The sequence below is a fragment of the Lycorma delicatula genome, chromosome 11 (genome assembly GCF_047948215.1).
Source record: "Lycorma delicatula isolate Av1 chromosome 11, ASM4794821v1, whole genome shotgun sequence".
NCBI classification, from domain to species: Eukaryota; Metazoa; Arthropoda; class Insecta; order Hemiptera; family Fulgoridae; genus Lycorma; species Lycorma delicatula.
The window spans coordinates 51,799,706-51,827,501 of record NC_134465.1 but is presented as its reverse complement, the minus strand read 5'-3'; the positions used below and the strand labels follow the sequence as shown (position 1 = coordinate 51,827,501).

Sequence of the window (27,796 nt, the reverse complement as noted above, 5' to 3'; positions counted from 1 at the left end):
CTGTTTTTCTTTGTCGGGCTCAAGAAGTTGATGAACCGTTTGAATGCGGTAAGGTCGTAATTGTAATCATTCGGTCGCCCGATGAACAGTTGATTTAGACAAATTAATTTCAGCAGACAAACATCCGATCGATTTATTTGGCGAGGCGAGTAATCGGTCTTTCATTTCAGTGTCTGTATCTGTATTCAACACCGACGCTGATCTTTTGTGTTCCTTGTTATTAACTGAACCGGTCTCTCTAAATTTTGCAACTAATCTTAATACTGATGTTATGTTAGGAGTTGGTTTATCTGGGTACTTATGGCGAAACAAATCTTGCACTACAACCGCTGATTTCGTACTGAAGTACGACTCGACAATGAAAACTCGTTCATCTAGCGAAAACACCAACTTGTTTCTAGCAATACACTGAACGTTATGATTGCATTGTTGTTACTATCGGTAGTGTTCTACTGCGTCGCCGCGATGTTCAGATGTTGGACGAGTCCATTTCAGTAACGAGTAAGGGAGTAAGCTTGACTTTTGAAATTTCAAGGATGAGTGATTGATGAGTTGCGTTTTATATGGGACAACCTGTAGTTAAGTGGATTTCTCCCAATAGGCATATTACACAATTTCTTTCTTGATATGGTGCTTTTCGAGATTGGTTGGCCAGATTTGGTTTGATTAATTCAGGCTTTTGTATCCGGAGTGTAGGGTCACTTATGACGTATACTATGTCTGCCTCACGTAAGAAGCTGAATACTAGATCGTGGATACCGGTGTTCTTTGGTGGTTGGTTTTCAATTAACCACACATCTCAGGAATGGTCGAACTGAGACTGTACAAGACTACACTTCATTTACACTCATACATATCATCCTCTGACGTATTATGTGAAAGGTAATTACCGGAGGCTAAACAGGAAAAAGAAAGAAAGTTACGAAACTGAACGTACCAAAGTAGCTAGAGAAACTTGCGAGAATCAATTGTGATCTGCAAATTAATTGGAAAACCGAAAGGGAATGGGACATAGTTTCTGGCTTCTTTAGATTCTTACCCCTATGGAGGATTGTTGAGGGGGTCTGATTGTGTTAAAGATGTAAAGATAGAATATTAACTTGGGTGATTAGCGTCCCGCCTGGGTGCTTACTTCGCCAAGATAAGCGTTTTGGCTTCGAGCCTCGGTTAGCTGAGTTATTCGCTGCTAGGATGAGATGAATGTATAGAAAACAGTGTGATGAAGCTGCGGTGTAGCTCCAACAAGTGTAGGCATTGACTTAGCTCCTGAAAGCGGACCAGAGCAGAAATAGGGTATGTTTTCATTAGAGGCTTATTAAATTTGCAAATCAGTTTCTTGATTTTTAAATAAATCAAGAGGACTTTGAATAAATTAAATTGTAGGATAAAATGATCGTTGTTGCGATCAACACTTGTTTTAGTGGTATGAGGATGGTATTTTTGGTGTTTAAAGATTCAATTTGAGTGCATAGTCTAATTGAAATTAGATATAGGAAGAGTTTTTATGTGTAACTTTTGGTGTTAGAAGAAGATACGGGGATCGCGCTTCTGCGAATCGGTTAATTTGTTAGTTGTGCGTAGTAGGTTAAGGTAGGGTGGTCGTAGTTGGAAGAGGCCATCTGAAGGCGATAGTAGGATGTGTCAATACACTGAAGGAAATGTCTGCCAAGGCATTTGAACTGGTGGCATCCTGACACAGACCAAACTGGTCTCTGGTGTTGTGTTATCAGGTTTATATAGTCTAAAAGACGACTTCCGGTAAAGATTATCAGGACTAGGAACGGAGGGGATGATATGGAAACCAGGATCGTTACAAGGCAGGGGTCTTCCCCTGCCTTGTAACGATCCAGAAAAAATTTACCAAAATATTAGTGGGCGTGGACTTTATTCAAACAATTTTACTCAAAATCGAACTCTCTATAAGTTTCATTTAAACCTGTTGTATGCTTATTAAGCATTTAACAATGTTTTTTTTTTTTTGTCTTCAGTCATTTGACTGGTTTGATGCAGTTCTCCAAGATTCCCCATCTAGTACCAGTCGTTTCATTTCGGTGTACTCCCTACATCCTACATCCCTAATAATTTTTTTACATATTCCAAACGTTGTCTGCCTGCATGATTTTTTCATTCTACCTCTCCCTCCAATATTAAAGCGACTATTCGAGGATGCCTTAATATGTTGCCTATAAGTCTGTCTCTTCATTTAACTATATTTTTCCAAATGCGTCTTTCTTCATCGATTTGCCGCAACATCTCTTCATTTGTCACTTTATCCACCCGTCTGATTTTTAACATTCTCCTATAGCACTTTTCAAAAGCTTCTAATCTTTTCTTTTCAGGTACTCCGATCGTCCAAGTTTCACTTCCATATAAAGCGACGTTCCAAACATATACTTTCAAAAATGGTTTTCTGTCGTTTAAATTAATCATTGATGTAAGCAAATTATATTTCTGACTGAAAGCTCGTTTCGCCAGTCCTATTCGGCATTTTATATCTCTCCTGCTTCGTCCATTTTAAGTAATTCTACTTCCCAAATAACAAAACTCTTCTACCTGCATAATCTGTTTTCTTCCTATTTTTATATTCAGTGGTCCATCTTCTTTATTTATATTTCATACGTTCGTTTTGTTCTTGTTTATTTTCATGCGGCAATTCTTGCGTAGGACTTCATCCATACCGTTCATTGTTCCTTCTAAATCCTTTTTACTCTCAGCTAGAATAACAATATCATCGTAGCATCTTTATCTTTTCACCTTGTACTGTTTCTTCGGATCTAAGTTATTCTTTAATATCATTAACTGCTAGTTCTACGTAAAGATTAAAAAGTAACGGGGATAGGGAACATCCTTGTCGGACTCCCTTTTTTATTACGACTTCTTTCTTAAGTTCTTCAATTATTACTGTTGCTGTTTGGTTCCTGTAAATGTTAGCAATCGTTCTTCTATCTCTGTATTTGAATTCTAGGTTTTTTAAAATGCTGAACATTTTATTCCAGTTTACGTTATGGAATGCCTTTTCTAGGTCTATCAGTGCCAAGTATGTTGGTTTTTTTTTCTTTAATCTTCCTTCTACTATTAATCTGAGGCCTAAAATTGCTTCCCATGTTCCTATACTTTTCCTGAAAACAAATTGCTCTTCTCCTAACGTTTCTTCCACTCTCCTCTCAATTCTGTATAGAATTAATAATGTTGTTTTACGCTAAATATAAAAATAATATGTTTATTGACCCAATCTTTTGTCTTTTACCCCAGATTTATCAAAAACTACTAAAAATAAAGTTATGGGACCTATTTTTTTTAATTTTTCTGGTCATATTTCACATATATGATCCCAGGAATTACAATCAGTCTTAATCTTAGCGGCTATCTTTTGATAGCCGACAATTGCTAACGAAACGTTTTCGAACTTATGTTTACATGAACTTTATTTTTTATTTTTAGCAATAAAACATGTCCTGAAAGTTTATTATATTCTTGGAGAAGAAATCTGTTTAAATAAAACAGTTAAGTATTTTTTGTATTTTCTATTGAATACAGAAATATATTCGTATTTAACATGAGTATTATATTAACATATTATAAATAACAGAAATGATATTTACCGGTAATTAAAATAAATTAACATAAGATATAAGAAAATCATGATAAACTAATAAGTTAAACGAAAAAAAAGAATATATATATATATATATATATATATATATATATATATATATATATATATATAATATAGTGCTGCGCTAAAAAAAAAAATTAACTAGTTGTATTCATCAGACAGAATTGTGTGTAGTTTAAAAAAAAGTGGAGGGGGAATTGAAAGTTAGACTGACGTTGTTGCAAGTGGTATTGCAGCGCTGTCGTCTCATTCACATCACCATAGTGGTTCTGTATAAGTGTATCGTGAATTGTTTGGTTAAAAACATCCGACCCACTTGTTAGTTCGTAGCATCTGTGTTGATTTTTAATCTGTTTAAAGACGTTTGTATGCATCTACATCCTACGACTGAGTTTTTATTTTATTGTTGTTTTACCATATATGGTTTATACAGGTGGTGTGCTATTTGTTTATAACGATGTAATTTTTAAATAGTTTGTGCCTGCGTAGTGTTTGAGTCACATTTATTTTTAATATTAACTGGAAAATAGTAGTGGTAATTAAATGAAAAATGTATTATCTATTTTAAGGAAAACTACGTCTGGTGCTACTGGATTGCGTCATAATTATTACCGGTTAATAATTAATTTTCACATGTATATTTAATGTAAGTTAATTTTCTTTTTAATTTACTTAATTTTGTTAAATAATTTATATTAACACTTATTTTATTTGGTAGCATATATTTTTATTTTCTTTCTATTTAATTAGTTATTAATCCATTTTTATCGGTTAGTTAACAACACCATAATTTCAATGATTGTAGGCGATCTGATATAAGACAAATTCATTTAAAAAATTTAATGATAATGCTCAAGAATGATAAGCATCCAATATCAGAAATTCTAAACCAATTGATAAGTAATTTCAAAAGTAAGAGAAGATAGATTTTTTAAAAATAATACAGTTTTTATTTATAGCCTACTTTAAAAATGGTAGGTCATTTTTGTTTTTAATTTATTTAAAAGATCTATTTTTAAAATCGGTTATGTTCACCTTATCTTTTGTAAACGTTTATATTTTTTAATTACTTTTTCGTCGAATGTGGATAAACAAAAACATAAAACGGTTTAGACATTTAGACGAATAAAGAGTGATTCATTTGTTTTGTCTTCGTACACGTAATTTATTACCTAGGTCTTTTTTGTCGTTTCATTTTTTGTTTGTAATTTTTTAATTATTTTGTTATATACACAGAAAATATGTTTACAATTAAATTATATAAATACATCATTAATATTATTTATTATACTATTGTTTTGTGTATTTATAGGAAAATTAATTTCGATGATTTTTTTTTAGGAAAAATAGATTATTTAGTTACTTATTATAGATAATAAATGGGGGATATCTCTAAATATATGAACATATATTTAGAGACAAAAATCTCATATTATCACACAACTATTTAACAAAAAAAATTGGGGATTTAGCAAAATTGAACTTTGTTAATTTTATACTACTTCATAAGATTTCCAATTTAGTATTTTTTGGGAATCTGACAGCCATTTTTTCAATCTTTTTTTCCCCAAATCAGTGGGTATTTACAGAGAAATTATAAATATAATCAAACCAAACTTAACCTACGATCGCTTCGCTCGCTAGTCAAGATTAGAGAACGAAGCGAACGTAGTTTGGTTAGATTATAATTATAAGCATAATGCTTATATTAGACCTCTTCAGGTACATTTGGAAGACCAATGTTTAAATAAAGTTGACAAGTAGAAATATTAAAAAATGGGTTAGCGAATAGGTAGAGGGAAGTAAGCGTAGGTAAGGTTGGTTAGATTTTATTTATAATTTATCTCTGCAAATATCCACTGTTTTGGAAGAAAAAATTGCTAAAAAGTGGTAGTCGAATTCCGAAAAAGAATTTTCAATTTATATAGAGAAAAATTGAGCGAATTATAATCAATTACATATAAAGAATTCTTCTTTTATGGATACTATAATTTTACTATGACGTTTTTAGTTATTGAAGTTGATACATAGTTAATATACATGATATATATTTTTAAAACGAACAAAAAATTATAAATTATTAGCAAATATGTAGAAAAATGTATAAATATATGAAAATTTTTAAGCAAATGTAAAAATAAAATTCTATAAGAAAATCAAATTAGTTAAAATTATAACATTTATCATGGTGGCCAGAAAATTATGTTTTGCTAAATTACCAAAAACAAATGTGGTTTCTTATACTGCTATCACCACAAAAATTAAAAAAACGGATAACAGTATTTTTTAAACGTAATATTCAGTTAAAATATTATCCATCTATATATATATATATATATATATATATATAACAGAACATGTCGTGAGTGATTCATTATCAACGCCCAACAAAAACTACTGATGATAAATTGATGTATATACGTTTTTACGGTGTAAGTATATACTAAGAAAGGATTTTTTTGAAATTCCAAGTTTAAACAGCTAAAATGGAGTAATAATAGATTTTTTTTTAATTTCTGTGTAACTAATAAAGATGTGAACTTGATTTTTGGTATATGTAATATTTCTATGAAAATCTAAAAATCCTGTTTCTAAATTTTTTGAAATTCTCTTTGAAAGAGGTGATAAAAAATAAAAACAGTGATTGCAAATTTTCCCCATTTCTAACTATACTTAATGAGATATTCCCTCGACTTGCAAATATTCTTCAGGTAAATATTTAAAAACTATTTTGAATTTTAATATTTTAACGGAAAAAAACAATTTTCTTTTAGAGTTTTTCTTTTTTATCCGATCGCTATTGAATTAATTTTTATGAGATTTGGTAAAATTATGATGGAAATTTATGTTTGTAATTCTGATTATGTATTTCGTGAGCGAAGCCGCGAAGGGAAATTTAAAAACCAGTTAGTGTTTCCTGTATTGATCAAACTGCTGTTCTGAAGAAATTATAATACACTGATAGTTTTTATAAATTGAACAGACTTTAATTTCTATTTATCATTATTGTTTTTAAAAGTATGAGTTGAATAACACAGAGGATCCAGGAGATAAGAGCCCTGTGGCTAGACAGGAAAGGCTTGCTTCGCTCGCCCTGATCAGCTAGACATCCTCTACAACGGGAAACGTAAATAATCATACAGAGTGGACAAAGCCGCCACGGGATGCTACTATATAATTAAATAAAATAAAAAAAAAATGATAAAGTGAAATGAAGTCGGTCGGTAAAAATCTTCGAGAGGTAGAATTGATGGTTGTTTAACCAGTAAGATCCAATATATATAAATTATTATTTCCTCCTTTCCCTTTTCCCCTCTTCAACTCTTCCCATCTTCATCCCTTTCCCTTCTTCCCTTTTTCGCAAAAATATTTATTTCTTTTCACGTAACTAATATATATTCTGAATATGAGCCAATTCGGACCATAAGTACAATTTTTTGAAATATCTCGACCCCGGCGCCACCTAGCGGGTCCAAACTAACTTAGAAAATTTTGAAAGCGTGCGCACAACAACTTACGAAAGTTTCATTGTAATCGGAAAAATGGTAAAAGAACGCATACGGGACAAAGACATACAAACACATACAAACATTGAGTTTTATATATATATAAATAAATCTAATGGGGTCTATGAGTGTTACTCTTTCACGCAAAACCTACTTAACCGATTGAGCTGAAATTTTGCTAGAACATAATTTTTATACGTGGAAAAAGAATAGCACTATTGCCGAAATTTTCCCCGTTTCAATATGGTGGCCGTTATAATGACTTGCGGAAACAACCGGATTTTATTCCTTGTCAAAACCAGCCAACCGTTAGTCAAATCGAAGACCACTTGTATTTGAAATTACATTTTCTATAAAAAAAGGTTTTCCTTTATCGTTTTCAGTATCCCTTTTGCGTATCGAGAAAAATAGTTTTAAATGTACGACGGTACATTTAAAACGCACGACGCGGTGGCTCAACCAAAAGAGTCACTCTTACCGTGTGTGACACGCGACTGGCTCTACCTTTTCTTTCTTTTTCCTGTTTAGCCTCCGGTAACTACCGTTTAGATAATACTTCAGAGGATGAATGAGGATGATATGTATGAGTGTTAATGAAGTGTAGTCTTGTACATTCTCAGTTCGACCAATCCTGAGATGTGTGGTTAATTGAAACCCAACCACCAAAGAACACCGGTATCTAGTATTCAAGTCCGTGTAAAAATAGCTGGTTTTAGTAGGTCTTGAACGCTGGAATTCTCGATTTCCAAATCAGCTGATTTGGGAAGACGCGTTCACCACTAGACCAACCCGGTGGGTGACTGGCTGTACCTACATCCGGTTACTTGACTAAAAAAAAACATAAAATAAAATGAGAAACGAAGTACGGTCACCCCCTCTTGGTGTTTATCGGGTAACGTAAAGAACAGTGCAAAATAACTTTGTCTGCCGGAAGGATGGGTCCAGTATAATATTATTTTTCTAATGGGAGTCAACTATTCTGAAACCCGTATACCTTAGATCACTCAGAGTTTCGAGTCTTGTACTGACTATTAGACAATAGACGTTATGACGTTATGACAATAGAGACTATTGCTCTGAATGAATTAAAATACACTGATAGTGTTTATAAAGTGAACAGGCTTTCATTGTTGTTTATTAGCATTATTCTCACAAGCATGAGTTTAATGAATACAAAGGATTCCATGGGAGGACAGAACCCTGACTGATTAGTCTTAAATAAAATTCATTTTTTCTGTGGAAAGCCTATAGAACAAACGGTAATGTGTTTCTGTTTATTCTGTTAAAAGATGGCATTTTATGTTTACATAGAATAAAAAGAATTTTTGGTGATATGCCATCAGTTGCGTGTTTTTTCTGTACATAGAAAATTTGTTTTATTCTCTTTTTTTGTGGTCAGTCATTTGACTGGTTTGATGCAGCTCTCCAAAATTCCCTATCTAGTGCCAGTCGTTACATTTCGTTATATCCTCTACATTCTACATTCCTAACAATTTGTTTTACATATTCCAATCGTGGCCTGCCTACACAATTTTTTCCTTCTACCTGTCCTTCCAATATTAAAGCGACTATTCCAGGATGCCTTAGTATGTGGCCTATAAGTATATATCTTCTTTTAGCTATATTTTTCCAAATGCTTCTTTCTTCATCTATTTGCCGCAACACCTTTTCAATTTTTACTTTATCCACCCATCTGATTTTTAACATTCTTCTGTAGCACCACATTTCAAAAGCCTCTAATCTTCTCAGGTTCTCCGATCGTCCAAGTTTCACTTCCATATAAAGCGACGCTCCAAACATATACTTTCAAAAATGTTTTCCTGACGTTTAAATTAATCATTGATGAAAGAAAATTATGGTTTTGATTGAAAGCTCGTTTCGTCTGCGCTATCCGGCATTTTATATCGCTCCTGCTTCGCCCATTTTAAGTAATTCTACTTCCCAAGTAACAGAATTCTTCTACCTCCGTAATCTTTTCTCTTCCTATTTTTCTATTCAGTGGTTCATCTACAATATTTTTACTACATTTCATTTCATTACTTTCGTTTTGTTCTTGTTTATTTTCATAATAATTATAGATTATTTATATATTAAAAAAAAATATATATATATAAACAAAGTAAAGAAATTTAGCTGTTTTTGCAATTACTCAGTAACTAATTTAGTAACATATTTCGTTGGGGTATTTAAACACTTAATACATCAGGTTACAGATAACCACCATGCACCGACTACGTTCACTCATATGAGAGAAGTTTTAATGGAACATAACTTTCGTTAAATTTAAAGTCTTACCTTAATGTCATACAAATAGAGATATCTCAGCAAATATTTATGATACAAAATTCTTTTGGGTCTTAAACAATTAATTAATAAGTCAAACACCATCAAATGAGACCACACTAACGTTGTTAACACAATTCCTAAAAGATTTTCAGGGAAAATACAAATTTCCTCACACTTAAAAATACATCCAAACCTCCGTATCTCAGAAAATAATTAAGATAAAGAATTTTCGTTTGGGTCTTAAAACGTTCATGTCAAGCACTATCAAATCAGCCCACACCGACTTCGATCTCTTAGTTTGTAAAAAAGGTTTTTAGGGAACATTAATTAAATTAAAATAAATTAACCAATAAGAAAGCATGTCTGATAGGTTTAATGGACTGAGAAATGATTTACTAACTGTATCACTTTAAATGTAAAAGTGTATGTGCATATGGTACGAATTTTGAACGATAATAATCTATATATACCGGGTGATATTTAAGTGTGGAAACAGCTTTATACTGCATATCTGGGAGGCCTTTGTAGGCAGAAGAAATTGGGTTCTACATAGTTAAAAAAAAATCTGCATTAAGATGGGTTTTTAATTTTTGTCCGCCATCTTGGATCCCCAATATTGAATCAAACTTAATTTTTACAATAATAATTAAATTAAAATTTTACAAGAAAAGCAATGGTGAAACTCGTTTTTCTTTTAATTCCTTGGTTGTCGAGTTATAAGCATTCAAAGTTGCAATAATGTAAAAATCGTGTAAACAATAAAACGAGGTAAAACGCTTTACATGAACAATTTTATTGCATTTTACATTCCTAATTCATACAATAACGAACTTTTAAACAGTGCAATAGTATTGATAATAAATGGTAACTAATAATTAACAAGAAATTAAACGGATTAATGAAATGAATTTTAAAAGCATACCATTCTAAAACAAATGTTCAAAATGATTCCTCTCTACAGCTTGACAGTGTGTTAACTACAAGTAATATATGTTTATAACTTGTATCAAGTTTTGGTACCCCCAAAAAACGCATACCATTCTAAAACAAATGTTCAAAAGGATTCCTCTCTACAGCTTGACAGTGTGCTAACTACAAGTAATATATGTTTATAACTTGTATCAAGTTTTGGTACCCCCAAAAAACGTAATCCATAGCAGACAGGTCTGGGGACCTAACCCACCGGGTTGGTCTAGTGGTTAATGCGTCTTCCCAAATCAGCTGATTTGGAAGTCGAGAGTTACAGCGTTCAATTCCTAGTAAAGCCAGTTATTTTTACACGGATTTGAATACTAGATCGTGGATAACGGTGTTCTTTGGTGGTTGGGTTTCAATTAACCACACATCTCAGGAATGGTCGAACTGAGAATGTACAAGACTACACTTCATTTACACTCATACATATCATCCTCTGAAGAATTATCTAAACGGTAGTTACCGGAGGCTAAACAGGAAAAAGAAAGGTCTGGGGACCTGGTAGACCATACTACGGCTCCTCTACAACCTACTCAGCGATTTGGAAATTGTTCATTTAAAATTTGTTGTGCTCGTAGATAATAATGAGGTGGTATCTCATCTTGATGAAATCATATTTTATAATTTAATTCTTGTCCAACATTTTCCTGGATATTTGGTAAATTCCTATCGGCTAACAAATTGCAGTAAGCATTTCCTGTTAGAATTCATCTAAAGTAAAATACGATGACCAACGATTCCCGCCCAAACGTTCACTTTCTGAGGGTGCTGTGTATGACCTTCCAACATCTGCGATTATTTTCGCTCCAGAATCGACAGTTTTGCTTATTCACATGGCCATTTAACATAAATGTCGCTTTATCAGTAAATATTAGTGAATTAGAAAAATTTGTGTTTATGTCTAATTTTTGCATTATAATATAATATTCAACTCGGCGGTCAAAATCATCTTTCGAAAGTTGTGTTGTTAATTATTATATTCTAGCACTGTTTAAACTTCGTTATTGTATGCATTATGAATGTAAAATGTAATAATATTTTTCATGTAGTGCGTTTTACCTTGTTTTAGTGTTAATACGATTTTTTCGTCATTGTAAATTTTAATACTTAAACTCGATAACGAAGGAATTAATAGAAAAACAGATTTCACCATTGTTTTTCTTGAAAAATTTTAAATTGAAATCACGTATCTTATATGGTTCACGTTCCTATTTAAAAAAATTAAGTTTTATTCAATACGGATCCAAATTTGCGGAAAAAATTAATAACCCATCATAATGCAGATTTTTTAAAGTATATAGAACCCCATTTTCTTTCTGCTTTCAGATATCTCTCAGATATGCAGTATAAAGCTGTTTCCATACTTAAATATCACCTGTAAATATATATATAAATAATTATATATACTAATATTTATAACTAATTAATATTCATAATTTACGCTTTCGTTGTAACCTACCCTACCAAACGGCATTTGTATGTGTGCGTCTCCCTTAGCTTAAGCAACGGAATGTACCGATCACTAGCGGAAAACCCCGATTGGTTAGTACATGTCTTGTGGTGGTCAGATGTATACTTGATATATTATTTTATATATGTATACACGTATACATCTATCGAAATTTTGGGAAAATTTAGCACTTTTTAACCAGATTCGAATTTTCAAACGAAAATGATCGGTCCTACCGCTCTGAAAATTCTTTTCGATCCTCCTCATCGATACCTCATCCGTTTTTAGTGGTACCCGACGGATAATATTTTCAAGTGCTTCCCTGGGCGCCATTCGGAAATTGGAAAGGGGGTACTACCGTAATATCTCGACAACCGCTCGTCCGATTTTCACAGTTCAAACGGCGTATGTATCAGCAGGTCGAGCGCTAACTGTTTAACTCATCGGGTATACTCTTGATCAATCGGATCTTGGTTATCCGGAAATTAAATTGTTTAGCCCTTTTTTTTTGGTTGCACTGCCCACCGTAACACGTATCGATCTTTCGCTAAATATTTTCAAACCTAAACCTAAATACTTTTAAGAATGGGGTGGTGCGGTACCCCACTCTTTAGGCCATTCATCACGCATGCGAAAAAATGGGCAAAAAAACAGATTTTTAATTTGAAGCTGTGACGTTTTCACATATCACCGTCAACAAAGGTTGTTGTCAAATCCATTCTGAGATAAAGTACTAAAATTATTTTTTACCTTTTAGTGCGTTTAATTTAAGAGTGGTGTTTTAAAATTTTTTAATATATTTTTATTTATTATGTGATTGTTTTTCTTCATAAAATAATGAACTATAACCAAAACGTAGGGACCGAATTGTACCGATCACTAGCGGAAAATCCCGATACGTTATTATCAGTTTCTTGAACTAATTTCTAATTTAACTTTCGCTATATCAATTTAAGTTATATCAGAAAAAATATTTTTACACAAGAGGTAATCAATTCTGAACACATAATAATCCCATTTCGAGACGCCGCACGTCAGCGCAACCCGCCCGGAGATCCTAGCTGCGGATGGCGCAGTATACAGTATATACATATATTTATATATATGCTAGCCTATACACGCCTCTGCAGCTAGTATATCTATATATATATATATATATATATATCGAAAGCGGGAAAGAATAAATGTGAACAGGTTTTATTGTTAATTTCTTATCGTTTAGGTCTTTACTGGTAATGTGAAAGTGGAGATGAAATCTATGGGTCAACGCACAGCTCCTCTGAAAGGAAGTGTTAACTACCACGCAATAAATTATCTATTGTAACTTATTTACTGATGATACTGCAGAGCAGCACGGGTCCCTTAGTAATAATAAAAGTCATTTAATTTTTAAAACGCCCATTAATATCAATAATATTTGTTTTTATATTAAGACTATTTTAATAGTTAAAAATCATATGTATCTTTTATGGCGTATTTGAAATAAAAATTCGTGAAGGGTGAAACCAGGAAAGCTATACAAACTTTTCCGTCTTTTTTGCTTATTATAATTATAATATAACAATATTCTTAATTCTTAAATTATAATTATGGAAGTTAAGATTTCTTGTAAAAATTGTCTTTTTATTTCTGCCGTCAATTCAAATGGTTTCTTAAATATTTAAAAAAAATTTATAACTTTGATCTTTATTTATTTATTTTTTGGATTTGGCCATACTTGGAACGAGCGTGAACAAACGCTCTGAGCTGATTTTTCTGTTGTTTTCACTTCCATCTTGAGCAATTTTAAATTTTTTTAATTCGTGTATTTTTTCTTTTTTTTTTAAATTTCTCTGTCTAAAATTTCTCCTCCACTTATTTCTACCACTAGAAACCGATTGTTATTTTTGTTTAGAAATTTTTTTTTTTTTTTTGTCTTCAGTCACTTGACTGGTTTGATGCAGCTCTCCAAGATTCCCTATCTAGTGCTAGTCGTTTCATTTCAGTATACCCTCTACATCCTACATCCCCAACAATTTGTTTTACATATTCCAAACGTGGCCTGCCTACACAATTTTTCCCTTCTACCTGTCCTTCCAAAATTAAAGCGACTATTCCAGGATGCCTTAGTATGTGGCCTATAAGTCTGTCTCTTCTTTTAACTATATTTTTCCAAATGCTTCTTTCTTCATCTATTTGCCGCAATACCTCCTCATTTGTCACTTTATCCACCCATCTGATTTTTAACATTCTCCTATAGCACCACATTTCAAAAGCTTCTAACCTTTTCTTCTCAGATACTCCGATTGTCCAAGTTTCACTTCCATATAAAGCGACACTCCAAACATACACTTTCAAAAATCTTTTCCTGACATTTAAATTAATTTTTGATGTAAACAACTTATATTTCTTACTGAAGGCTCGTTTAGCTTGTGCTATTCGGCATTTTATATCGCTCCTGCTTCGTCCATCTTTAGTAATTCTACTTCCCAAATAACAAAATTCTTCTACCTCCATAATCTTTTCTCCTCCTATTTTCACATTCAGTGGTCCATCTTTGTTATTTCTACTACATTTCATTACTTTTGTTTTGTTCTTGTTTATTTTCATGCGATAGTTCTTGCGTAGGACTTCATCTATGCCGTTCATTGTTTCTTCTAAATCCTTTTTATTCTCGGCTAGAATTACTATATCATCAGCAAATCGTAGCATCTTTATCTTTTCACCTTGTACTGTTACTCCGAATCTAAATTGTTCTTTAACATCATTAACTGCTAGTTCCATGTAAAGATTAAAAAGTAACGGAGATAGAGAACATCCTTGTCGGACTCCCTTTCTTATTATGGCTTCTTTCTTATGTTCTTCAATTGCTACTGTTGCTGTTTGGTTCCTGTACATGTTAGCAATTGTTCTTCTATCTCTGTATTTGAACCCTAATTTTTTTAAAATGCTGAACATTTTATTCCAGTCTACGTTATCGAATGCCTTTTCTAGGTCTATAAACGCCAAGTATGTTGGTTTGTTTTTCTTTAATCTTCCTTCTACTATTAATCTGAGGCCTAAAATTGCTTCCCGTGTCCCTATACTTTTCCTGAAACCAAATTGGTCTTCTCCTAACACATCCTCCACTCTCCTCTCAATTCTTCTGTATAGAATTCTAGTTAAGATTTTTGATGCATGACTAGTTAAACTAATTGTTCTGTATTCTTCACATTTATCTGCCCCTGATTTCTTTGGTATCATTACTATAACACTTTTTTTGAAGTCTGACGGAAATTCCCCTTTTTCATAAATATTACACACCAGTTTGTATAATCTATCAATCGCCTCCTCCCCTGCACTGCGCAGTAATTCTACAGGTATTCCGTCTATTCCAGGAGCCTTTCTGCCATTTAAATCTTTTAATGCTCTCTTAAATTCAGATCTCAGTATTGTTTCTCCCATTTCATCCTCCTCAACTTCCTCTTCTTCCTCTATAAAACCATTTTCTAATTCATTTCCTCCGTATAACTCTTCAATATATTCCACCCATCTATCGACTTTACCTTTCGTATTATATATAGGTGTACCATCTTTGTTTAACACATTATTAGATTTTAATTTATGTACCCCAAAACTTTCTTTAATTTTCCTGTATGCTCCGTCTATTTTACCAATGTTTATTTCTCTTTCCACTTCTGAACACTTTTCTTTAATCCACTCTTCTTTCGCCAGTTTGCACTTCCTGTTTATAGCATTTCTTAATTGCCGATAGTTCCTTTTACTTTCTTCATGACTAGCATTCTTATATTTTCTACGTTCATCCATCAGCTGCAATATATCGTCTGAAACCCAAGGTTTTCTACCAGTTCTCTTTATTCCGCCTAAGTTCGCTTCTGCTGATTTAAGAATTTCCTTTTTAACATTCTCCCATTCTTCTTCTACATTTTCTATCTTATCTTTTTTACTCAGACCTCTAGCGATGTCCTCCTCAAAAATCTTCTTTACCTCCTCTTCCTCAAGCTTCTCTAAATTCCACCGATTCATCTGACACCTTTTCTTCAGGTTTTTAAACCCCAATCTACATTTCATTATCACCAAATTATGGTCGCTATCAATGTCTGCTCCAGGGTAAGTTTTGCAGTCAACGAGTTGATTTCTAAATCTTTGCTTAACCATGATATAATCTATCTGATACCTTGCAGTATCGCCTGGCTTTTTCCAAGTGTATATTCTTCTATTATGATTTTTAAATTGGGTGTTGGCAATTACTAAATTATACTTCGTGCAAAACTCTATAAGTCGGTCCCCTCTTTCATTCCTTTTGCCCAGCCCGTATTCACCCACTATATTTCCTTCCTTGCCTTTTCCAATGCTTGCATTCCAATCTCCAACTATTATTAAATTTTCATCTCCTTTTACGTGTTTAATTGCTTCATCAATCTCTTCGTATACACATTCTCATTTCATGTTTAGAAATTATCAAAGTTGAAAATTTCTAGTCAAACTTTATCCATACATTCTCTTTAGAAGACTATAAAACATTATTCTCAGTTTTTTTTCTTCAGATTTCCAAAGAATTTGTGCAGGTATAACAGTCTGGCAGTAGGGTACACTTAAATAGTCTGGCAACATTGCGCCTCTACCTCATCACCACCATATGTAACAACGAAAATTTAATAAAAAAAAAAACTGCTCCCATAACCGCAATTAATTTTTTTAATTGAGTAGTAAAGTGGTAGCATCTCAGTTTTTCATTCGGAAGGTTTCGGGTCGAATCCTGATTATATTTTAACAATTTTCTATTTCATTTTCGCTTATGCATAAGCTTAACGTTTTATATTGATGAATTAATTTTCTACAAAGGAAAAAAATATATATATACATTTTTAATACTTTTATTTATAATCGCATCAAAAATTCATTAGTGACTTTTCACTATAGCTGTACCGATAAATTTGTAGTCTTGAACAAACTTAGGGGTCGACTTACTCCTGAGAAATGTGGTTAATTGAAACTCAACTACCAAAGAACACCGATATCCACGATTTAGTATTTAAATTTGAATAAAAGTAATTATCTTTATTAGGATTTGAACCTGAGAACTTGGATTTCGAAATCAGCTGATTTACAACGACGAATTTATCACTAGACCAACCCGGTGGGTTAATTTATAATATTTAATTTGTAATGAAGGTAAATAAAATCTCATATCTTTATACGTAGTAATTACAAAGATTACATGATGCTACAATGCGATCACTTTATCGTGCACTACGTGAATTACTTGAACAGTCACCAAGGAAAATTTTTTGTAAATTATTATCGCAGACAGGAATGTCGTGTACAGGACACAAAGGCCGTAAAAAAAGCCATAAAGAAATTAGGTCTACAGGCATACCGAATACATTACGTACAGGAACTGAAAACCCCGAACACTGTTAAAATAAGATATTGCTAGTAGTTTATTAACCAGGTGAAAAGTAATGGGATGGGCATAATGGATAATGTGTGTGTGCCCACATCTTATATGAATCACCGCTGCATTCATAAAAGGTTGGGGTTTTGGTGAGCAATTTCTCGATGACGAATATTGAGCCCGATTTTTTTTTTTCACGAAACCCTTGACAGTTCGGCATATCAAGATAATTCTTCTCCAGTCAGATGAACACTACTGTTACTTGTAACAAGACGGAGAAATGGCGAATTGATCATATTAATTATTTTTTTTCAAAATTCTTCAAGGGAATGGGGGATATCACAAAAAAACCCGATTTCGATTTTCTTCAGAGACATTTACGAGAAAACGTTATATTAAAGTAAATGTGTAACCTACAACGGATATATAAATCATCCAAATTTTTTTTTTCAGATTCATTCTCATCTCTTAAAATTGCTTTTTGCTTTATCTTCCTTAGATTTAAATATTTATTAACAATTTATTTTTTCATATATAGAGCTATCAAGAAATGGATTTTTTAAAATTATAGACTCCGTACCTAAAATGCTGAAAAGATTTTTTGAAAATTTTCTTTTTATTATTTTAGCATCTATCCAAGGGGATTGTTAGATTTAGAGAAAACTTTACATAAGTAAATTTGTTAAGCTTAATATACACATATGAATACTTTTATATATAGGTTAATATTTTGTATAATTATATTACATTACGAGGATAAGTCAATTATTATCCGCAATGTAGTTATAAATTTTATTGCAATACAAATAGGAAACTTACATGTACATCATTTTTCAACATAGTCCCCTGGCATTTCAACGCACTTGGTCCATCGTTGGACAAGCTTCCTGATGCCCTCATAAAAGAAAGTTTTCGGTTGAGCTGCGAGCCAGGAATGCACCGCTTCTTTCACTGTATCATCCGACGTAAATCGACGGCCCCTTAATGCCTCTTTGAGTGGACCAAACAAGTGGTAGTCAGAAGGGGCAAGATCAGGATTATACGGAGCATGAGCCGGTACTTCAAAGTTGAGTTTATGGAGCCCGTTTCAGCAGTGTGGGCAGCTGTATGTGGACGGGCATTATCGTGCAACAAAACAACACCTTTCGACAGCAGTCTTCAGCGTTTGCTTCAAATTGCAGGCTTCAGCTTGGTAGTAAGCATCTCACTGTAACGCGCACTGTTTATTGTCGTGCTCCGTTCCTCATAATGTTCCATTACTGGGCCTTGTGAGTTCCAAAAAATCGTAAGTATCGGTTTTCCTGCGGACGGTTCGGTCTTGAACTTTTTTTGCAGGATGAATTTGGATGTTTCCATTCCATATTCTGCCATTTACTCTCCGACTTGTAATGATGGATCCATGTTTCGTCACCAGTGATTATTCTGTCTAAGAAGATGTCCCATTCGTTACCATAGCGATCCAAATGTTAATGGCAGAAGCGCGTTTGTTTATGCGACTGTGTGAGTTGTTTTGGGACCCGTCCTGCACAGACTTTATGAAATGCAAGTCTGTTGTGGATGATTTTGTAGGCAGAACCGTGACTAATTTGCAGAGATGTGCCACTTCATCGATAGTTACTCGTCTTTCTAAGAAAATCATGTCACGTGCACGCTCAATGTTTTCCTCATTTGTGGCGGTGAACGGTCGTCCGGCTCCTTTGTTGTGCGTAACGCTTGTGCGCGAACGTTTTTGAATTTTTCAATCCATTCGTAGACACTCCATTGCGGCAACACACTGTTTCCGCACTGTACCGAAAATCTTCGATGAATTTCGGCCCTTGATACACCTTCCGACCACAAAAAACGGATCGCTGATAGTTGCTCTTCTTTGGTGCAAACAGAAAGCGGAGAAGCCATGGTTAACGGCAGGGCAGCGATAATGGAACTAACCTAGCAGCATCAAACCTGCACAAACATAACAATAATTAAACCACGCATGCGTCATCTACGCAACACGACAGTACTACCAACTTAAACAAAAATATAACTAAATTGCAGATAATAATTGACTTACCCTAGTATAAATAGCCGGTCGGGGCTCGCTTCACTGGACCGATCACTTGGCCAGGAGTTCATGCAGCATACAGTCAAATAAAACATGTTCTACGGTGTCAGGTACGTGACACGCTGTGCACAGATCATCCTCCGCCAGTCCAAATTAATATCTTTGAACGGAAAGCACCGTGTTCTGATAGAACCTGTGCTAACTCACAATCTGGTTGGATATAGCTTAATCAACCAACATAGCCACTGCCACCGTTACTGTATCTGTGATCGGCTAGACCTGCCTACGGTTACTTGACTAAAAAATATAAAATAAAAAAGATTGACCGCTACGGGAAACGCAAGTAAACAGATAGTACGGACGAAGCTACGACGGGGAGCTAGTATATATATATATATATATATATATATGTATATCCACAGTACAGCTAATTTCATTTTAATGTAGTTTTTTTAAAATATATAACTAATTATGGCTTACACCGAGATTTTGCATTAAAACATTTAAAAGTATATTTTAGTTGTATTTTTGTTACTTTAAAGGTATTTAAAGCTTTTTAATATTTAAAGGGCTCATTTCCTACATGTTTAAATATACGTTTTAACTTTTAATAACTTAAAACTATTATTTAACCAATATTCTATTTTTGGTCAAAATCAATTAGTAGATTAAAAAAAAAAAATTATATTTAGAAATCTAAAAAAAAAAGACCAAAACTTTAGATATTTCTTCCTTGTCTACCGGTAAACATGTAAAAGTGAAAGTAACTTGGAGTAATGTAGTACTCGCTCAATTACTGGCTCAACTACTATTAATCTAACAGTCATTCGTTATTAGTTAAATAACGAAAGATGTGGGTCATTGAACCTTATTAAATTTTATTGAAATAAAAAATAAATTTTAACTTTTTATTTATTTCACTATTATTTTTATTAATGGAATTAATAGTAATTTTATTCCCCAGTTATAAATTGAAAATAATTATACGGGACCATTACTATCTCCCTTTATTGAAGTAAAAATAAATGTTTTTATTCTTAATTATTTAATAAATGGGGGAAATTCTGAATTCGACCAATATGTTTTTTTTTTATATATATGTTCAAGCTTTATACTCTTCATTAAATGGATCATTTTCGATAATTATTTTTTTTTAATTTTATATAATGGAAGTTCCTGTAATGGTCCTGTTATAAGTTCTTCTTATATAATTTTTTAGAAGATTGACGTAAGTGATTTAAAGATGTTTTTACAGTTTCTTTTTCTCATTATTGCTTACATTTGGATTTTTTGTGGTATAATGATGCATGACTTGATATCGTTTTTGATATTAATAATGAAATATATATTTTTAAAAAAAATATATTTAAATTAAGAATACAAGGAAATTAATTGGAAAAATTATAAAATATATATATTGTCGCGTGTTCGCGGCTCGATCAGGATTATTATGAGATTATCAAATGAAAATGTTTATATAATTATAATTAATTGGTTTAAAAACATAAGTGGATTAAAAAGAAAAGTGGATTAAAGAAAAGTGTTCAGAAGTGGAAAGAGAAATGAACATTGGTAAAATAGACGGAGCATACAGGAAAGTTAAGGAAAATTTTGGGGTACATAAATTAAAATCTAATAATGTGTTAAACAAAGATGGTACACCAATATATAATACGAAAGGTAAAGTCGATAGATCGGTGGAATATATTGAAGAGTTATACGGAGGAAATGAATTAGAAAATGGTGTTATAGAGGAAGAAGAGGAAGTTGAGGAGGATGAAATGGGAGAAACAATACTGAGATCTGAATTTAAGAGAGCATTAAAAGATTTAAATGGCAGAAAGGCTCCTGGAATAGACGGAATACCTGTCGAATTACTGCGCAGTGCAGGTGAGGAAGCGATTGATAGATTATACAAACTGGTGTGTAATATTTATGAAAATGGGGAATTTCATCAGACTTCAAAAAAAGTGTTATAGTTATGATACCAAAGAAATCAGGGGCAGATAAATGTGAAGAATACAGAACAATTAGTTTAACTAGTCATGCATCAAAAATCTTAACTAGAATTCTATACAGAAGAATTGAGAGGAGAGTGGAGGATGTGTTAGGAGAAGACCAATTTGGTTTCAGGAAAAGTATAGGGACACGGGAAGCAATTTTAGGCCTCAGATTAATAGTAGAAGGAAGATTAAAGAAAAACAAACCAACATACTTGGCGTTTATAGACCTAGAAAAGGCATTCGATAACGTAGACTGGAATAAAATGTTCAGCATTTTAAAAAAATTAGGGTTCAAATACAGAGATAGAAGAACAATTGCTAACATGTACAGGAACCAAACAGCAACAGTAGCAATTGAAGAACATAAGAAAGAAGCCATAATAAGAAAGGGAGTCCGACAAGGATGTTCTCTATCTCCGTTACTTTTTAATCTTTACATGGAACTAGCAGTTAATGATGTTAAAGAACAATTTAGATTCGGAGTAACAGTACAAGGTGAAAAGATAAAGATGCTACGATTTGCTGATGATATAGTAATTCTAGCCGAGAATAAAAAGGATTTAGAAGAAACAATGAACGGCATAGATGAAGTCCTACGCAAGAACTATCGCATGAAAATAAACAAGAACAAAACAAAAGTAATGAAATGTAGTAGAAATAACAAAGATGGACCACTGAATGTGAAAATAGGAGGAGAAAAGATTATGGAGGTAGAAGAATTTTGTTATTTGGGAAGTAAAATTACTAAAGATGGACGAAGCAGGAGCGATATAAAATGCCGAATAGCACAAGCTAAACGAGCCTTCAGTAAGAAATATAATTTGTTTACATCAAAACTTAATTTAAATGTCAGGAAAAGATTTTTGAAAGTGTATGTTTGGAGTGTCGCTTTATATGGAAGTGAAACTTGGACAATCGGAATATCTGAGAAGAAAAGAATAGAAGCTTTTGAAATGTGGTGCTATAGGAGAATGTTAAAAATCAGATGGGTGGATAAAGTGACAAATGAAGAGGTATTGCGGCAAATAGATGAAGAAAGAAGCATTTGGAAAAATATAGTTAAAAGAAGAGACAGACTTATAGGCCACATACTAAGGCATCCTGGAATAGTCGCTTTAATATTGGAAGGACAGGTAGAAGGGAAAAATTGTGTAGGCAGGCCACGTTTGGAGTATGTAAAACAAATTGTTGGGGATGTAGGATGTAGAGGGTATACTGAAATGAAACGACTAGCACTAGATAGGGAATCTTGGAGAGCTGCATCAAACCAGTCAAATGACTGAAGACAAAAAAAAAAAAAAAAAAAAAAAAAAAATCATAAGTAAAATAAGGCAAATATATATAATAATAATGACAATGGTAAAAAATATTAAAAAAAGTATAGTAATCACAACCACGATAATATCAGAATAATAGTAATAATAATAATTACTAGATAATATAAAAAAACATCTCACAATAATATTTAGAATAATGACAATAATGGCAACAGTAAACAATATTAAATGTTTATAACAAATAAATAATTATAAATGTCAATAATAATTGATTACATACAAAACATAATTTAAAGTAATCGCAAAGATTTATTCACAGGGAGATAATAATGAAACCCAAAATTCAGTCCCATTGGCAAAAGACATTACATGGCCGCTAGTCTTAACAGTTTAACCACTAGTCTTGTATTAACATCAATAGTACAATAAATAAGATAAGTATAAAGTTCTTTTACTGCAAATACCTTTGCTGTTCACAAATAAAACTACCCAACAGTTTATGAATGAAATTTAATAAATTATCTCTTTCACATATAGTCTTGCAGTCACCCAACCATTCATGTTAATCGCGCCGACTTAGTCTGAAATTCGCATAAATGTCTGTAAAACTGTAATTTTTCCCCCGATTAAGACCCCCTATTTTTTTTGTATATTTGTAAATTTCTTTTTCACTTTTCAATTTGTAAATTCCATTTTCATATTTTGGTCCATAAGCTTTTCTTAAAATTCTTTTTTCTTCTGCTACTTTTTATTCTGAAAAAAAAACTGCAGACATTCTGCCCCATAGAGAGTTTTTAGTAGGACTATAATTTTATAGTTAGTATTTCAATTTGGAATTATATGTCAGGGATTTTTTATTGTAAATTTTATTCATGAGATGAGAGGTGGTTATCATTTTTCGTACTTTATTCTTCATACCATTTTTTCAGTTGTATTCGGTGTTATGATATCTCTCAAATATTTAAATTATTCAACTCTACTTATTTGTTTGTTGTCGGAAATTTTAAGGATTTCAGTTCTTTCCTCTTTGTTATTAGAAAACCAGTTATTCATAAGAAATATGAAGACCAATTTTGCTTACATATACACTTAGTTTTGAATTTTGATTTTATCCTCGTCTATATCTCTTGTGAAAATTGTAATATCGTCTGCGAACGGCAGAATGTTTGTATTTATGAATTTTAGTGTCCGTTTTCAAATTTTCATCTATGTTTAACTTTTTAAGTTCTTTCTCCCATTCTCTTATAACTTTTTCAAGGTCACAATTAAAGAGGACTGAAGATCTTCTTGCCTTTCTCCAGTTTTAATTTCGAATGGTTTTGGATTCATGAGAATTTCACGTTTAATTCTGTGTATGTTAATGCCTTTTCTGTGTATATTTTATTTGCCATCAGTTTATTATAGATAAAAAAATTAATTAAAAATATCATTATTTTTAGTGTTTATTTAAAATTGTTTACTATTCTTCAAAAATTTCACGAAAAATTATTTAATAAAGATAAAATTTGAAAAACAAATTTCTTATAATACGAAGCATATTCATAAAGTAAGGGCCGTCGGCTTATATTTAATATTAGCGGGTCTGAACACAGTTTCACGCATGCAGAACCAGCTATCGACTATTTATGTAGCCACTACAGTAGTTGTTTTTGATTCGGTGTCGTTTCCCTGCCGGTGAATGCAGATTGCAATGTACGCGACAATCTTTTCTCCCACCAGTTGTGAAGTGCGCGCTGTGATTCGATTTTTGTGTGCAAAAGGAACTTCAGCTGCTGAAATCCATCGAGAGTTGTGCATAGTGTATGGACTTGCAGTAATGAGAAAGAAAGGTTAGACAATAGTATCGAGACTTTAAATATGACCGCACAAATGTGCATGACGAAGAGCGGAGTGGCAGGCTTAGTATTCAGACCGACGAAAGCGTTGAACAAGTGAACCGAAAACAGCGATGTGATCGGCGGTTGACTATTAGTGCTCTGGCCGATGAATTTCCGCATGTTGGATGCACCTCTATCTACACGATTGTCACAGAAGAGCTTGGATATCACAAATTGCGTGCAAGGTGAGTACCAAAAATTCTCACCGACCAACACAAAAAGCAAAGAATGTTCAGTGGACAAGCGTTTTTGGACCGCTATCGACAACATGGAGACGATTTGTTTTTTCACATTGTTACAGGCGACGAGAGGTGGATATCATACACCAACGCAGAATCGAGAAAACAGTCAATGCAGTAGACCCATTCAAGCACCCCAAAACCAAAAATAGTTTAAGCAGTCTCCGTACTGGAGTCGAAAAATGCTGGCTACCGCTTTTTTTTTTGGGGACGAAAAGAGCGTCATTTTGGTTGATTTCATGGAACGTGGATCAATAATTATAGCTGAACTGTACTGCGAAATGCTCACCAAACCGAGACGTGCGATTCAAAATTGAAGACGCGGGAAACTGTCGTCCGGTGTAATCCTCCTTCACGACAACGCCTATCCTCACACCGCTGCCTTAAACAAGAAGAAGATTCAAGATTTTCGTTGGTAACTTTTTGACCACCCTCTATATAGTCCTGACCTTGCCCTACCTCTTCATGCATTTCAAAAAGTGGCTTTGAAAATGACGAGGAACTAAAAACTGCTGCCGTTTTCAGCTGGTTCAATTCCCAGGTGGCGAACTTCTATGCAGAGGTTTAAAAAAACTGGTATATTGTTACGAAAAGTGCTTAGAACTGAATTAAAAGGCGATTACGTGGAAAAGTGAACTAAATACGTAGTAACCTAAAACTGTAAGAAATAATCTTTTCCCACGAGTTAATTTTTTTAATCACAAAACGACCCTTACTTTATGAATATCTCTCTTATAACCTTTTTTGTTTTATTTATTTTTGTTTTATAACGTAATTTACCTTTTTTATTGTAACATTTAATGGTGGTTTATGTATTATAAATATTAGTAAAGCTCGATTAGTAAAATTAATTTGCGGAAACACTCATATCTTATTTTAATGAATTGTAAATAATAATTAATAAAAAAAAAGTAAATATGTTTATTGTTAAATAATTAAAACTAATTAGTTTTAAATAATATTAAAATAACTTTTGTATACGTTGTAATTAATTTTAATTACTTTATATTATTTTACGACGTGTTAATTATTTTTAATTTAGTTAGTTTTTTTTTTTTTTAATTTGAACAGAATAACTATGATTTAAAACAAATGGTTATTTTCATACTTGTAACAATTTTAATATTCTGGCTATTAGCGAATATAAAAAGCTGAAAGCAAAGTTGTTATACTTTCCTGGGATTGGTTATTTATTCGTATATAGTGAAAAAATAATAATACATGATAAAAGTTAAAAAATTAAAATAAATAGATAATTTTCTACTTTTTTTGCTACCCCACCCCCAGAATCACCTTCCAAGAAAGATTTTTGTACTATTCTACGTTAAATGGAAAACCTAAAAACTAATTCCACTGAAAAATGTACAACCAATGAAAAATTATCTAAGATTTATTTATTTTTTTTTGGGGTGGCGTGAATTATGATGAAATTTTATTGTGATATGATTATTAAAAGTTTAAATAAATTAAAAAACCGTTTTCAAAAATTCAAAAAATCTGTTTTTTTTAAAAATCTGATCGGACCTTTACCCCGAATATTGCAACCATCTGGATAATTTTCCGGTATTCATGCACATCAGCCAATCCAATTTTATTTACTTTACCATTAACAACATGTTTGTCAACTCTCAAATTAAAATAAATTTTTGGTTTCACCCGTTGTAAATGACTGGCTGAACAATAACAGCAAAAACACGTCTTAAATGAATATTCAGATGCAAAGACTAAACTTAATTGCTGATCAGCTGTTATAAAAAAATGTAATATGTTTTAGAAGGACTTTCAAATGCTGTTATAAAAAAATGTAATATGTTTTAGAAGGACTTTCAAATTTACTTTTATAATTTTCAGCACTTGATGTAAATCCTATTTAATTAAAATCGTTATCACTTTTCCTATCCAGTTTCCAGTTACCAGTTGTTGGTAAATTAACCAGGTTATTTTATTGCAAACCTAAAAAAATGTATTTAACAACAAAACGTTTTCATGTTTTATTCCGTTTTTTAAAATCTAAGTGAGATAAAGATCTGGACTCAGTTTTATTTAATTTCTCTAAGATAAAAAACGATAAGGATGCATCAAATTTACCACTCGATTTGTAACCCAAGAATTCTAGTACGGTTTAATTTTTCAGAGGGAGCAGAAAGCAAAGGATAAATGTTTTCCGGGCCGAAATTCGCTAACGAACCGTTTTCTGACCTATGTTTATATGTACTTTTTTCTTATTTCTGTATATAGAACCATCTCACGAGAGATTGCCATGCAATTTTGAATCTCTCTCTCTCTCTCTCTCTCCCTCTCTCTCTCTGTGTGTGTGTGTGTGCGTGCGTGCGGTTATATAATTATATATATGATCTTTAAAGTTATAATTTTACATACTTTTTTTATTTAAGGTTTTTTTTTTGTCATTATATGCTATGAATAGAAAATTAGGACTAAAATCAAATAATGATATCATCACATCCTGTCTTCTAATTTAGTTAACCTACACCATAAATTTATTCAGGAAGAAGTTCGTTTTGTTATCTAATCTAGATGCTTTGAATTGAAAATTGTATTTCCGGTGTACTCCTTATCACTTTCTTATGATATATGATGCATATAATTGTAATTAAAGGTTTATTTATTCGTAAATAAATAAGAAAAAAAAATTATTTGGAATTTTAACAACTTAAAAATATGACAGAAGTTTTCAAATTAAATCGTAAATAAAATGAATTTATAAATCTTACTTTTTTTTTGTCTTCAGTCATTTGACTGGTTTGATGCAGCTCTCTAAGATTCCCTATCTAGTGCTAGTCGTTTCATTTCAGTATACCCTCTACATCCTACATCCCTAACAATTTGTTTTACATATTCCAAACGTGGCCTGCCTACACAATTTTTTCCTTCTACCTGTCCTTCCAATATTAAAGCGACTATTCCAGGATGCCTTAGTATGTGGCCTATAAGTCTGTCTCTTCTTTTAACTACATTTTTCCAAATGCTTCTTTCTTCATCTATTTGCCGCAATACCTTATCCAACCATCTGATTTTTAACATTCTCCTATAGCACCGCATTTCAAAAGCTTCTAATCTTTTCATCTCAGATACTCCGATCGTACAAGTTTCACTTCCATATAAAGCGACACTCCAAACATATACTT

General features: G+C 32.5%; 1 protein-coding gene across 1 annotated transcript in view; it reads left to right on the top strand.

Annotated features, from left to right (window-relative positions):
• Positions 1–3,831: 3,831 nt before the first annotated feature.
• LOC142332593 (transient receptor potential cation channel subfamily A member 1-like) overlaps positions 3,832–27,796 on the top strand; it is a 41,793-nt gene continuing 17,828 nt past the window's right edge. The window contains exon 1 of the mRNA XM_075379115.1: positions 3,832–4,262. The gene's annotated coding sequence lies outside the window, so the exon portion shown is untranslated. The remainder of the gene's footprint in view (positions 4,263–27,796) is intronic.